The following is a 12657-nucleotide window of genomic DNA, read 5'->3' as shown; positions in this document are numbered from 1 at the left end:
GACAGGAAACAGTATTCTCAACACTCAGACTACCCAGGCCTAAAAACATACACACAGTCACATACTCTCAGTCTCACACATGGTTACACGCTCAAACATCTCAACCAGAGGTGAAGACAGCAGGGTTGACAACGTTAACCAGGCAACTCTAACACACACAGAGAAAGGGTGCCTGTGGCACAAAGCGGAGGGTGATGATTTGAGTCCAGTTCTAATACCCGAACAGAGTCAGAGAGGGAAGGTAGATGGGGAACAAAAACAGCCTGGGAGGAAAGGCCAGATTTCAGCTAATGGCTTTGGAGAGAGGTCGAGCCAAGTTACACACACAAGTTACACGGAGCCCTGTTTGAATGGGCACACCGACCATGTGTCAGGTGGTGTGGTAATGGGGCGTGACGTATGGAGCCCAGAGCAGAGTAGGCCCAGCACAGGTGACTGAGCCAGGGGTGTGTGCCAGGATTCCCCACTACACACATATCAAGCACTCTGTATGTCTGTGTCCTGCTCTCACTCTCTCTGTCTGTCGTGAAGGGATTTCACAGACCACCTCGCCCTCTTTTCATTTTCACTGTCTGTCTTTCCTTGTCTCAAACCTGCCAACCATGAAGAGTTTTCAGTGGTGTAAAATACTTAAGTAAAAATACAATGTACATTCCAAAGTAAAATGGTGTACTTTCTACTCCATACCTTTTCCCTGACACCCAAAAGTACTTATTATATTTTTAATGCTTAGCAGGACTAGAAAACTGTCCAAATCACACACATATCAACCCAAACATCCCTGGTCATCTCTACTGCCTCTGGTCTGGCGGACTCACTAAATACAAATGCTTTGTTTGTCAATTATGTCTGTGTGTTGGAGTGTGCCCCTGGCTATCAGTCAAAAAATAGAAAAATAGTGTCTGGTTTGCGTAATATAACCAATGATTTATACTTTTACTTTTGATACTCAAGTATATTTTTGCAATTAAATACATTTTATATTTAGTATATTTAAGTATATTTAGAAACAAAAATACTTTTACTCAAGTAGTATTTTATTGGGTGACTTTCACTTTTACTAGAGTCATTTTCTATTAAAGCATCTTTACTTTTACTCAAGTATGACAATTGGGTACTTTTTCCACCACTGAGAATTTTACCACATCAGTGAGGTGACGCGACACCCACACTGCTCAAACCTTAGGCAAATGCACCTTTTTTAGCCTAATAAGGATGTTGGCAGAAGAGTGGCTCACTAGGAATGGTAGGCTATAGACTGTTATGGGTACTTGGTCATTGGTTGTGCTTCAGTAGCTAACTAGAGATACGTTTAAAATGTACAATATGAGGCTCTCCTTAAGATTTTCTGACAAGGTGGTGCTGATGTAGGCCTGATGTTAGATAGGGGGAGGCTCAGTCAAGTTTGCTCTCAGGAAGTTGGAGCATTTAGCATTTTTGAAAAACCTGCAACTGCCATTTCCTGAAACCTAGAGTTTTAAATGATATCAAACAATGTAGCCAACACATTTGACCAAGACGAATACATTTGACCAAGACAAATATGATTAGTCATGTTCTGAAATGTTCAGGGGTTCAGGGGGTATTTCTCTGACATGTCAATACCATTATTGAAAAAAAGTTAGATTTTGTAACCGAATGTCATATCTCAAAATCCATATCCATCTTACCTCAATATTTTTATGTCCTGCGGATTCGAGACGAAAGATGTTGAACGGGAAAAAGTGAGCCTGTCAGATAGCCAGTAGCCTTAATTCTTGCACAGAATCCAGACTAGATAATGCAATAACATTTTCCTGAATTTCACCACTTTCTTTCCATTGATTTAATCACCCTAATTCTGGCCATCCTACAAGGGTAAAAACTACAATAACCTTTGAATGGATTGTGATAGAGAGGTGAGGTTTGGACCATTGGTTTTCTTATACGATTATTAACACAATTATTTACACAAGTTATTTTACCCATTGGTCAAAAGATGCGTTATTGATTGGACACCCTACTAAATTAAATTGAGGTGGTCTCATTTACACTTTCACATTTTTTCTAGGTTACATTTATTATTATTCTAATTAATTGGGGTCTTTATGTGGACAGTCTAGTGAAAATTTAAACTGTCTTCTTCATTTTGTTTGGGGAGAAAATAAAACATCCGAATAATTCAATTACTGGATGCAATGTAGTACTCTAGCTTACTGTAGTAGTCTAGCTTACTGTAGTACTCTAGCTTACTGTAGTACTCTAGCTTACTGTAGTACTCTAGCTAACTGTAGTACTCTTGCTTACTGTAGTACTCTAGCTAACTGTAGTAGTCTAGCTTACTGTAGTAGTCTAGCTTACTGTAGTACTCTAGCTTACTGTAGTACTCTAGCTTACTGTAGTAATCTAGCTTACTGTAGTAGTCTAGTTTACTGTAGTACTTTAGCTTACTGTAGTACTCTAGCTAACTGTAGTAGTCTAGCTTACTGTAGTAGTCTAGTTTACTGTAGTACTCTAGCTTACTGTAGTAGTCTAGCTTACTGTAGTACTCTAGCTTACTGTAGTAGTCTTGCTTACTGTAGTACTCTAGCTAACTGTAGTAGTCTAGTTTACTGTAGTACTCTAGCTTACTGTAGTAGTCTTGCTTACTGTAGTACTCTAGCTAACTGTAGTAGTCTAGCTTACTGTAGTAGTCTAGTTTACTGTAGTACTCTATCTTACTGTAGTAGTCTTGCTTACTGTAGTACTCTAGCTTACTGTAGTAGTCTAGCTTACTGTAGTAGTCTAGTTTACTGTAGTAGTCTAGCTTACTATAGTACTCTAGCTAACTGTAGTACTCTAGCTTACTGTAGTAGTCTTGCTTACTGTAGTACTCTAGCTTACTGTAGTAGTCTAGCTTACTGTAGTAGTCTAGCTTACTGTAGTACTCTAGCTTACTGTAGTAGTTTAGCTTTCTGTAGTACTCTAGCTTACTGTAGGCTATTTGGAATATGAAACAACTGAACTAGGTCTATACGAGCCAGTTCCAGATCTCCATCCCTGACCTCATCCATCAAGTTCGGTCTGACTACTAGACTACCATTCATTCAACATGCCTTGTTGCCGTCGGTGACCTGACTATAATCACATCATTAGCAGCCTACTGTTGACATACAGAGATATCAAGAAGACAGATGAAGAATTGATTCATTAACACAGGCCTACTAATATTTAACAGTCTAACATAACTTCCCGTCAAGGAAGGTTTTAGCGCAATTAGGGGCGTTTTTTTTTTGATCTCTGTTTGATGTCAAGTTACACCCATTGATGGTCGCCGTTGGTCCGTGGACGTTAATGTTTCGCATTGGGGACGACAGTTGTTGACAACTGTAGTATTGTAGCGAACTCTAACCCTTTTCCTAACCTCATTCTCCTAACATGCCATGCTAATTTAGCTAACCTGCCACGTTAATTCTCCCAACATGCCACGCTAGTTATCCTAACCTGTTATGAAACAAATCACCTGTGTTGAAAAACCATCAATCTCATAAAACCGGAACTGACCAATGGCAGGTATCAATTGACTGACCAATCACAGGCACCAATGAGCGTTTCCTGATATTCAGGAGCACCCACATCAAGAAACACCCCAAATTGCAGTCTGCAATTACACCATATTGGTATTTTAGGAGTGTTTTTCGTACCAGCGTACTTTGACCTCAAAATGCGTGCAGGTTGGCAGGTCGTTTGTTTCCCTCTTGTCCATCTCTCTCGTTGTATTCTTCTCTGTCCCCGGCTCTTCCTGCTGACACGGGGCCCAGGGGGGTAGTGTGTTCTGTTGCACCAACTCCAACTCCAACCACGTCAGACAAGAATCCTCAACATGAGCGGAGAGACGGTGGCTGAGTGGAGGAAAAAAGGAAGAAACAGATTACGAGGGGAGAGAGCGTCAAAGGAAGAAACAGATTACGAGGGGAGAGAGCGTCAAAGGAAGAAACAGATTACGAGGGGAGAGAGCGTCAAAGGAAGAAACAGATTACGAGGGAGAGAGCGTCAAAGGAAGAAACAGATTACGAGGGAGAGAGCGTCAAAGGAAGAAACAGATTACGAGGGGAGAGAGCGTCAAAGGAAGAAACAGATTACGAGGGAGAGAGAGCGTCAAAGGAAGAATCAGATTACGAGGGGAGAGAGCGTCAAAGGAAGAAACAGATTACGAGGGGAGAGAGCGTCAAAGGAAGAAACAGATTACGAGGGGAGAGAGCGTCAAAGGAAGAAACAGATTACGAGGGGAGAGAGCGTCAAAGGAAGAAACAGATTACGAGGGGAGAGAGCGTCAAAGGAAGAATCAGATTACGAGGGGAGAGAGCGTCAAAGGAAGAAACAGATTACGAGGGGAGAGAGCGTCAAAGGAAGAAACAGATTACGAGGGGAGAGAGCGTCAAAGGAAGAAACAGATTACGAGGAGAGAGAGCGTCAAAGGAAGAAACAGATTACGAGGGGAGAGAGCGTCAAAGGAAGAAACAGATTACGAGGGAGAGAGCGTCAAAGGAAGAACAGATTACGAGGGGAGAGAGCGTCAAAGGAAGAATCAGATTACGAGGGGAGAGAGCGTCAAAGGAAGAAACAGATTACGAGGGGAGAGAGCGTCAAAGGAAGAAACAGATTACGAGGGAGAGAGCGTCAAAGGAAGAAACAGATTACGAGGGGAGAGAGCGTCAAAGGAAGAAACAGATTAGCGTCAAAGGAAGAAACAGGAGGGAGAGCGTCAAAGGAAGAAACAGACTACGAGGGGAGAGAGCGTCAAAGGAAGAAACAGACTACGAGGGGAGAGAGCGTCAAAGGAAGAAACAGACTACGAGGGGAGAGAGCGTCAAAGGAAGAAACAGACTACGAGGGGAGAGAGCGTCAAAGGAAGAAACAGACTACGAGGGGAGAGAGCGTCAAAGGAAGAAACAGACTACGAGGGGGAGAGAGCGTCAAAGGAAGAAACAGACTACGAGGGGAGAGAGCGTCAAAGGAAGAAACAGACTACGAGGGAAACAGAGAGAGCGTCAAAGGAAGAAACAGACTACGAGGGAGAGAGCGTCAAAGGAAGAAACAGACTACGAGGGGAGAGAGCGTCAAAGGAAGAAACAGATTACGAGGGGAGAGAGCGTCAAAGGAAGAAACAGATTACGAGGGGAGAGAGCGTCAAAGGAAGAAACAGATTACGAGGGGAGAGAGCGTCAAAGGAAGAAACAGACTACGAGGGGAGAGAGCGTCAAAGGAAGAAACAGACTACGAGGGGAGAGAAGGTCAAAGGAAGAAACAGACTACGAGGGGAGAGAGCGTCAAAGGAAGAAACAGACTACGAGGGGAGAGAGCGTCAAAGGAAGAAACAGATTACGAGGGGAGAGAGCGTCAAAGGAAGAAACAGACTACGAGGGGAGAGAGCGTCAAAGGAAGAAACAGACTACGAGGGGAGAGAAGGTCAAAGGAAGAAACAGACTACGAGGGGAGAGAGCGTCAAAGGAAGAAACAGACTACGAGGGGAGAGAAGCAGTCGAGGGAAAGGAAGAAACAGACTACGAGGGGAGAGAGCGTCAAAGGAAGAAACAGACTACGAGGGGAGAGAGCGTCAAAGGAAGAAACAGACTACGAGGGGAGAGAGCGTCAAAGGAAGAAACAGACTACAAAGGAAGAAACAGATTACGAGGGAGAGAGCGTCAAAGGAAGAAACAGATTACGAGGGAGAGAGCGTCAAAGGAAGAAACAGATTACGAGGGGAGAGAGCGTCAAAGGAAGAAACAGATTACGAGGGAGAGAGCGTCAAAGGAAGAAACAGATTACGAGGGGAGAGAGCGTCAAAGGAAGAAACAGATTACGAGGGGAGAGGAAGCGTCAAAGGAAGAAACAGATTACGAGGGGAGAGAGCGTCAAAGGAAGAAACAGATTACGAGGGAGAGAGCGTCAAAGGAAGAAACAGATTACGAGGGGAGAGAGCGTCAAAGGAAGAAACAGATTACGAGGGGAGAGAGCGTCAAAGGAAGAAACAGATTACGAGGGGAGAGAGCGTCAAAGGAAGAAACAGATTACGAGGGGAGAGAGCGTCAAAGGAAGAAACAGATTACGAGGGAGAGAGCGTCAAAGGAAGAAACAGATTACGAGGGAGAGAGCGTCAAAGGAAGAAACAGATTACGAGGGGAGAGAGCGTCAAAGGAAGAAACAGATTACGAGGGGAGAGAGCGTCAAAGGAAGAAACAGACTACGAGGGGAGAGAGCGTCAAAGGAAGAAACAGACTACGAGGGGAGAGAGCGTCAAAGGAAGAAACAGACTACGAGGGGAGAGAGCGTCAAAGGAAGAAACAGACTACGAGGGAGAGAGAGCGTCAAAGGAAGAAACAGACTACGTCAAAGGAAGAAACAGACTAGAGGGGAAGCGTCAAAGGAAGAAACAGACTACGAGGGGAGAGAGCGTCAAAGGAAGAAACAGACTACGAGGGGAGAGAGCGTCAAAGGAAGAAACAGACTACGAGGGAGAGAGCGTCAAAGGAAGAAACAGATTACGAGGGAGAGAGCGTCAAAGGAAGAAACAGATTACGAGGGAGAGAGCGTCAAAGGAAGAAACAGATTACGAGGAGCGTCAAAGGAAGAAACAGATTACGAGGGGGGCGTCAAAGAAGAAACAGATTACGAGGAGAGAGCGTCAAAGAAGAAACAGATTACGAGGGGAGAGAGCGTCAAAGGAAGAAACAGATTACGAGGGAGAGAGCGTCAAAGGAAGAAACAGATTACGAGGGGAGAGAGCGTCAAAGGAAGAAACAGATTACGAGGGGAGAGAGCGTCAAAGGAAGAAACAGATTACGAGGAGAGAGAAGCAGATTCAAAGGAAGAAATCAGATTACGAGGGAGAGAGCGTCAAAGGAAGAAACAGATTACGAGGGAGAGAGCGTCAAAGGAAGAAACAGATTACGAGGGGAGAGAGCGTCAAAGGAAGAAACAGATTACGAGGGGAGAGAGCGTCAAAGGAAGAAACAGATTACGAGGGGAGAGAGCGTCAAAGGAAGAAACAGATTACGAGGGGAGAGAGCGTCAAAGGAAGAAACAGATTACGAGGGGAGAGAGCGTCAAAGGAAGAAACAGACTACGAGGGGAGAGAGCGTCAAAGGAAGAAACAGACTACGAGGGGAGAGAGCGTCAAAGGAAGAAACAGACTACGAGGGAGAGAGCGTCAAAGGAAGAAACAGACTACGAGGGGAGAGAGCGTCAAAGGAAGAAACAGACTACGAGGGGAGAGAGCGTCAAAGGAAGAAACAGACTACGAGGGGAGAGAGCGTCAAAGGAAGAAACAGACTACGAGGGGAGAGAGCGTCAAAGGAAGAAACAGACTACGAGGGGAGAGAGCGTCAAAGGAAGAAACAGACTACGAGGGGAGAGAGCGTCAAAGGAAGAAACAGATTACGAGGGGAGAGAGCGTCAAAGGAAGAAACAGATTACGTCAAAGGAAGGAGAGAGCGTCAAAGGAAGAAACAGATTACGAGGGGAGAGAGCGTCAAAGGAAGAAACAGATTACGAGGGGCGAGAGCGTCAAAGGAAGAATCAGATTACGAGGGGAGAGAGCGTCAAAGGAAGAAACAGATTACGAGGGGAGAGAGCGTCAAAGGAAGAAACAGACTACGAGGGGAGAGAGCGTCAAAGGAAGAAACAGACTACGAGGGGAGAGAGCGTCAAAGGAAGAAACAGACTACGAGGGGAGAGAGCGTCAAAGGAAGAAACAGACTACGAGGGGAGAGAGCGTCAAAGGAAGAAACAGATTACGAGGGGAGAGAGCGTCAAAGGAAGAAACAGATTACGAGGGGAGAGAGCGTCAAAGGAAGAAACAGATTACGAGGGAGAGAGCGTCAAAGGAAGAAACAGACTACGAGGGGAGAGAGCGTCAAAGGAAGAAACAGACTACGAGGGGAGAGAGCGTCAAAGGAAGAAACAGACTACGAGGGGAGAGAGCGTCAAAGGAAGAAACAGACTACGAGGGAGAGAGCGTCAAAGGAAGAAACAGACTACGAGGGGAGAGAGCGTCAAAGGAAGAAACAGATTACGAGGGGAGAGAGCGTCAAAGGAAGAAACAGATTACGAGGGGAGAGAGCGTCAAAGGAAGAAACAGATTACGAGGGGAGAGAGCGTCAAAGGAAGAATCAGATTACGAGGGGAGAGAGCGTCAAAGGAAGAAACAGATTACGAGGGGAGAGAGCGTCAAAGGAAGAAACAGATTACGAGGGGAGAGAAGCGTCAAAGGAAGAAACAGATTACGAGGGGAGAGAGCGTCAAAGGAAGAAACAGATTACGGGGAGAGAGCGTCAAAGGAAGAAACAGATTACGAGGAGAGAGCGTCAAAGGAAGAAACAGATTACGAGGGGAGAGAGCGTCAAAGGAAGAATCAGATTACGAGGGGAGAGTCAAAGGAAGCGTCGAGGGAAAGGAAGAATCAGATTACGAGGGGAGAGAGCGTCAAAGGAAGAAACAGATTACGAGGGGAGAGAGCGTCAAAGGAAGAAACAGACTACGAGGGAGAGAGCGTCAAAGGAAGAAACAGACTACGAGGGGAGAGAGCGTCAAAGGAAGAAACAGACTACGAGGGGAGAGAGCGTCAAAGGAAGAAACAGACTACGAGGGGAGAGAGCGTCAAAGGAAGAAACAGACTACGAGGGGAGAGAGCGTCAAAGGAAGAAACAGATTACGAGGGGAGAGAGCGTCAAAGGAAGAAACAGATTACGAGGGGAGAGAGCGTCAAAGGAAGAAACAGACTACGAGGGGAGAGAGCGTCAAAGGAAGAAACAGACTACGAGGGGAGAGAAGGTCAAAGGAAGAAACAGACTACGAGGGGAGAGAGCGTCAAAGGAAGAAACAGACTACGAGGGGAGAGAGCGTCAAAGGAAGAAACAGATTACGTCAAAGGGAGAGGGGAGCGTCAAAGGAAGAAACAGATTACGAGGGAGAGAGCGTCAAAGGAAGAAACAGACTACGAGGGGAGAGAGCGTCAAAGGAAGAAACAGACTACGAGGGGAGAAGGTCAAAGGAAGAAACAGACTACGAGGGGAGAGAGCGTCAAAGGAAGAAACAGACTACGAGGGAGAGAGCGTCAAAGGAAGAAACAGACTACGAGGAAGGGAGAGAGCGTCAAAGGAAGAAACAGACTACGAGGGAGAGAGCGTCAAAGGAAGAAACAGACTACGAGGGAGAGAGCGTCAAAGGAAGAAACAGATTACGAGAGCGTCAAAGGGAGAGAGCGTCAAAGGAAGAAACAGATTACGAGGGGAGAGAGCGTCAAAGGAAGAAACAGATTACGAGGGGAGAGAGGTCAAAGGAAGAAACAGAGCGCGTCAAAGGAAGAAACAGATTACGAGGGGAGAGAGCGTCAAAGGAAGAAACAGATTACGAGGGGAGAGAGCGTCAAAGGAAGAAACAGATTACGAGGGGAGAGAGCGTCAAAGGAAGAAACAGATTACGAGGGAGAGCGTCAAAGGAAGAAACAGATTACGAGGGGAGAGAGCGTCAAAGGAAGAAACAGATTACGAGGGAGAGAGCGTCAAAGGAAGAAACAGATTACGAGGGGAGAGAGCGTCAAAGGAAGAAACAGATTACGAGGGGAGAGAGCGTCAAAGGAAGAAACAGATTACGAGGGGAGAGAGCGTCAAAGGAAGAAACAGATTACGAGGGGAGAGAGCGTCAAAGGAAGAAACAGATTACGAGGGGAGAGAGCGTCAAAGGAAGAAACAGAGGAAGCGTCAAAGGAAGAAACAGATTACGAGGGGAGAGAGCGTCAAAGGAAGAAACAGATTACGAGGGGAGAGAGCGTCAAAGGAAGAATCAGATTACGAGGGGAGAGAGCGTCAAAGGAAGAATCAGATTACGAGGGAGAGAGCGTCAAAGGAAGAATCAGATTACGAGGGGAGAGACGAGGGGAGAGAGCGTCAAAGGAAGAAACAGATTACGAGGGGAGAGAGCGTCAAAGGAAGAAACAGATTACGAGGGGAGAGAGCGTCAAAGGAAGAAACAGATTACGAGGGGAGAGAGCGTCAAAGGAAGAAACAGATTACGAGGGGAGAGAGCGTCAAAGGAAGAATCAGATTACGAGGGGAGAGAGCGTCAAAGGAAGAATCAGATTACGAGGGGAGAGAGCGTCAAAGGAAGAATCAGATTACGAGGGGAGAGAGCGTCAAAGGAAGAAACAGATTACGAGGGGAGAGAGCGTCAAAGGAAGAAACAGATTACGAGGGGAGAGAGCGTCAAAGGAAGAAACAGATTACGAGGGGAGAGAGCGTCAAAGGAAGAAACAGATTACGAGGGGAGAGAGCGTCAAAGGAAGAAACAGATTACGAGGGCAGAGAGCGTCAAAGGAAGAAACAGATTACGAGGGGAGAGAGCGTCAAAGGAAGAAACAGAATACGAGGGGAGAGAGCGTCAAAGGAAGAAACAGATTACGAGGGGAGAGAGCGTCAAAGGAAGAAACAGATTACGAGGGGAGAGAGCGTCAAAGGAAGAAACAGATTACGAGGGGAGAGAGCGTCAAAGGAAGAAACAGATTACGAGGGGAGAGAGCGTCAAAGGAAGAATCAGATTACGAGGGGAGAGAGCGTCAAAGGAAGAAACAGATTACGAGGGGAGAGAGCGTCAAAGGAAGAAACAGATTACGAGAGCGTCAAAGGGGAGAGAGCGTCAAAGGAAGAAACAGATTACGAGGGGAGAGAGCGTCAAAGGAAGAAACAGATTACGAGGGGAGAGAGCGTCAAAGGAAGAAACAGATTACGAGGGGAGAGAGCATCAAAGAAAGAAAAATTAAGGAGTGGGAGAAGAGGCAGAGAAACCAAAAGGACCGGCACTTTCTCTGCGCTCCGTCAGACGCTCTGACAGCGTGACGAGCCCTCTCCCTCCATCACTCTCCTTTTCAAAAACGGGGGCAGGCTTGCTTTTAACCCCTTGACCCCACGAGCAAATAGTGACCAGACAGTCTAAGTGTTACCACACCATTAGCGCCCAGCGTAGAACAATAATAACAACAAAGGAACAGGACACAAATCCCCCTCGTATCTCCTTCCCCCCTCTCCTTCCTTCTCACACTCGCTCCTTCCCTCGGGGCCTGAGTTAAGCGGAAGACATTTCGCTTTGACCTTAGGTGACCTCGGCCACCCACCCCTGGGAGAAGACGGGTCAAGAAGGGTCGGCAGGGTAATGCACATCACACACTGAGAGCAAGAGAGGGAAAGTGTGTTGAGGGTGTTTGAGGTGCAAAGAATGTGTGCGCTCCACTGAGAGAATCATTGTGTGTGTGAGCATGTGTGAGACTGTGAAAGAGACTGTAAAAGAGAGAATGTTTGTGCATGTGTGTGAGAGAGTGTGTGCAAGAGTATTAAACGGTGTAGTGTTTTAGTGTTAGGGTGTGTGTGTGGGGGCACATACTGACACTTGCAGAGACCCATTAGGGATCTCGGGTGAAGATCAGCAGGGTGCTAAATGGCCACCTTTGACCTTTTGGGGTCAAGACTTAGGTCACATCCCTGTGTAGGGTCTGTTAGAGCAATCCATTCAAAGCCTCTCTGCTGTACGCTAAAATTCTCTCCACGAAGCAGGACCATCAGATAAGACTCACTTTACATACACTACCAGTCAAAGGTTTTAGAACACCTACTCATATATTGTAGAATAATAGTGAAGACATCAAAACTATAAATTAAAACATATGGAATCATGTGGTAACCAAAAAAGTGGTAAACAAATCCAAATATATTTGAGAGATTCTTCAAAGTAGCCACCCTTTGCCTCAATGACAGCTTTGCACACTCTTGGCATTCTTTCAACCAGCTTCATGAAATGCATTTCAATTAACATGTGTGCCTGTTAATGCCTTAATGCCTTTGAGCCAATCAGTTGTGTTGTGACATGGTAGGGTTGGTATACAGAAGATGGTATTTTACCAAGTCCATATTATGGCAAAAACAGCTCAAATAAGCAAAGACAAACAACAGTTTCTGCAAAGAAACCACTGCTAAAGGACACCAATAAGAAGAAGAGATTTGCTTGGGCCAAGAAACATGAGCAATGGACATTACACCGGTGGAAATTTGTCCTTTGGTCTGGAGTCCAAATTGGAGATTTTTGGTTTCAACCGCTGTGTCTTTGTGATGCACGGTGTGTGTGAACGGATGATGTGTGGTTCCCAACGTAAAGCATGGAGGGGAGGTGTTATGGTGTGGGGATGATTTGCTGGTGACACTGTCGGTGATTTATTCAGAATTCAAGGCACACTTAACCAGCATGGCTACCACAGCACTCTGCAGCGATACGCCATCCCATCTGGTTTGCGCTTAGTGGGACTATCATTTGATTTCAACAGTACAATGACCCAACACACTTCCAGGCTGTGTAAAGGTTATTTTTCCAAGAAGGAGAGTGATTGAGTGCTGCATCAGATGACCTAGCCTCCACAATCCCCCGACCTCAAACAAACTGAGATGGTTTGGGATGAGTCGGAACGCAGAGTGAAGGAAAAGCAGCCAACAAGTGCTCAGCATATGTGGGAACTCCTTCAAGACTGTTGGAAAAGCATTCCAGGTGATGCTGGTTGAGAGAATGCCAAGAGCGTGCAAAGCTGTCAAGGCAAAGGGTGGCTATTTGAGGAATCTCAAATATAAAATATATTTTGATTTGTTTAACACTTTTTTGGTT

General features: G+C 45.8%; 1 pseudogene; it reads right to left on the bottom strand.

The window, feature by feature from the left end:
- LOC123997302 overlaps nucleotides 1-12657 on the bottom strand; it is a 103192-nt pseudogene that overhangs the window by 42559 nt on the left and 47976 nt on the right.

This window comes from Oncorhynchus gorbuscha, linkage group LG15 (assembly GCF_021184085.1).
Source record: "Oncorhynchus gorbuscha isolate QuinsamMale2020 ecotype Even-year linkage group LG15, OgorEven_v1.0, whole genome shotgun sequence".
In the NCBI taxonomy this organism is placed as follows: Eukaryota; Metazoa; Chordata; class Actinopteri; order Salmoniformes; family Salmonidae; genus Oncorhynchus; species Oncorhynchus gorbuscha.
This window is presented reverse-complemented; position numbering and strand designations above follow the sequence as displayed.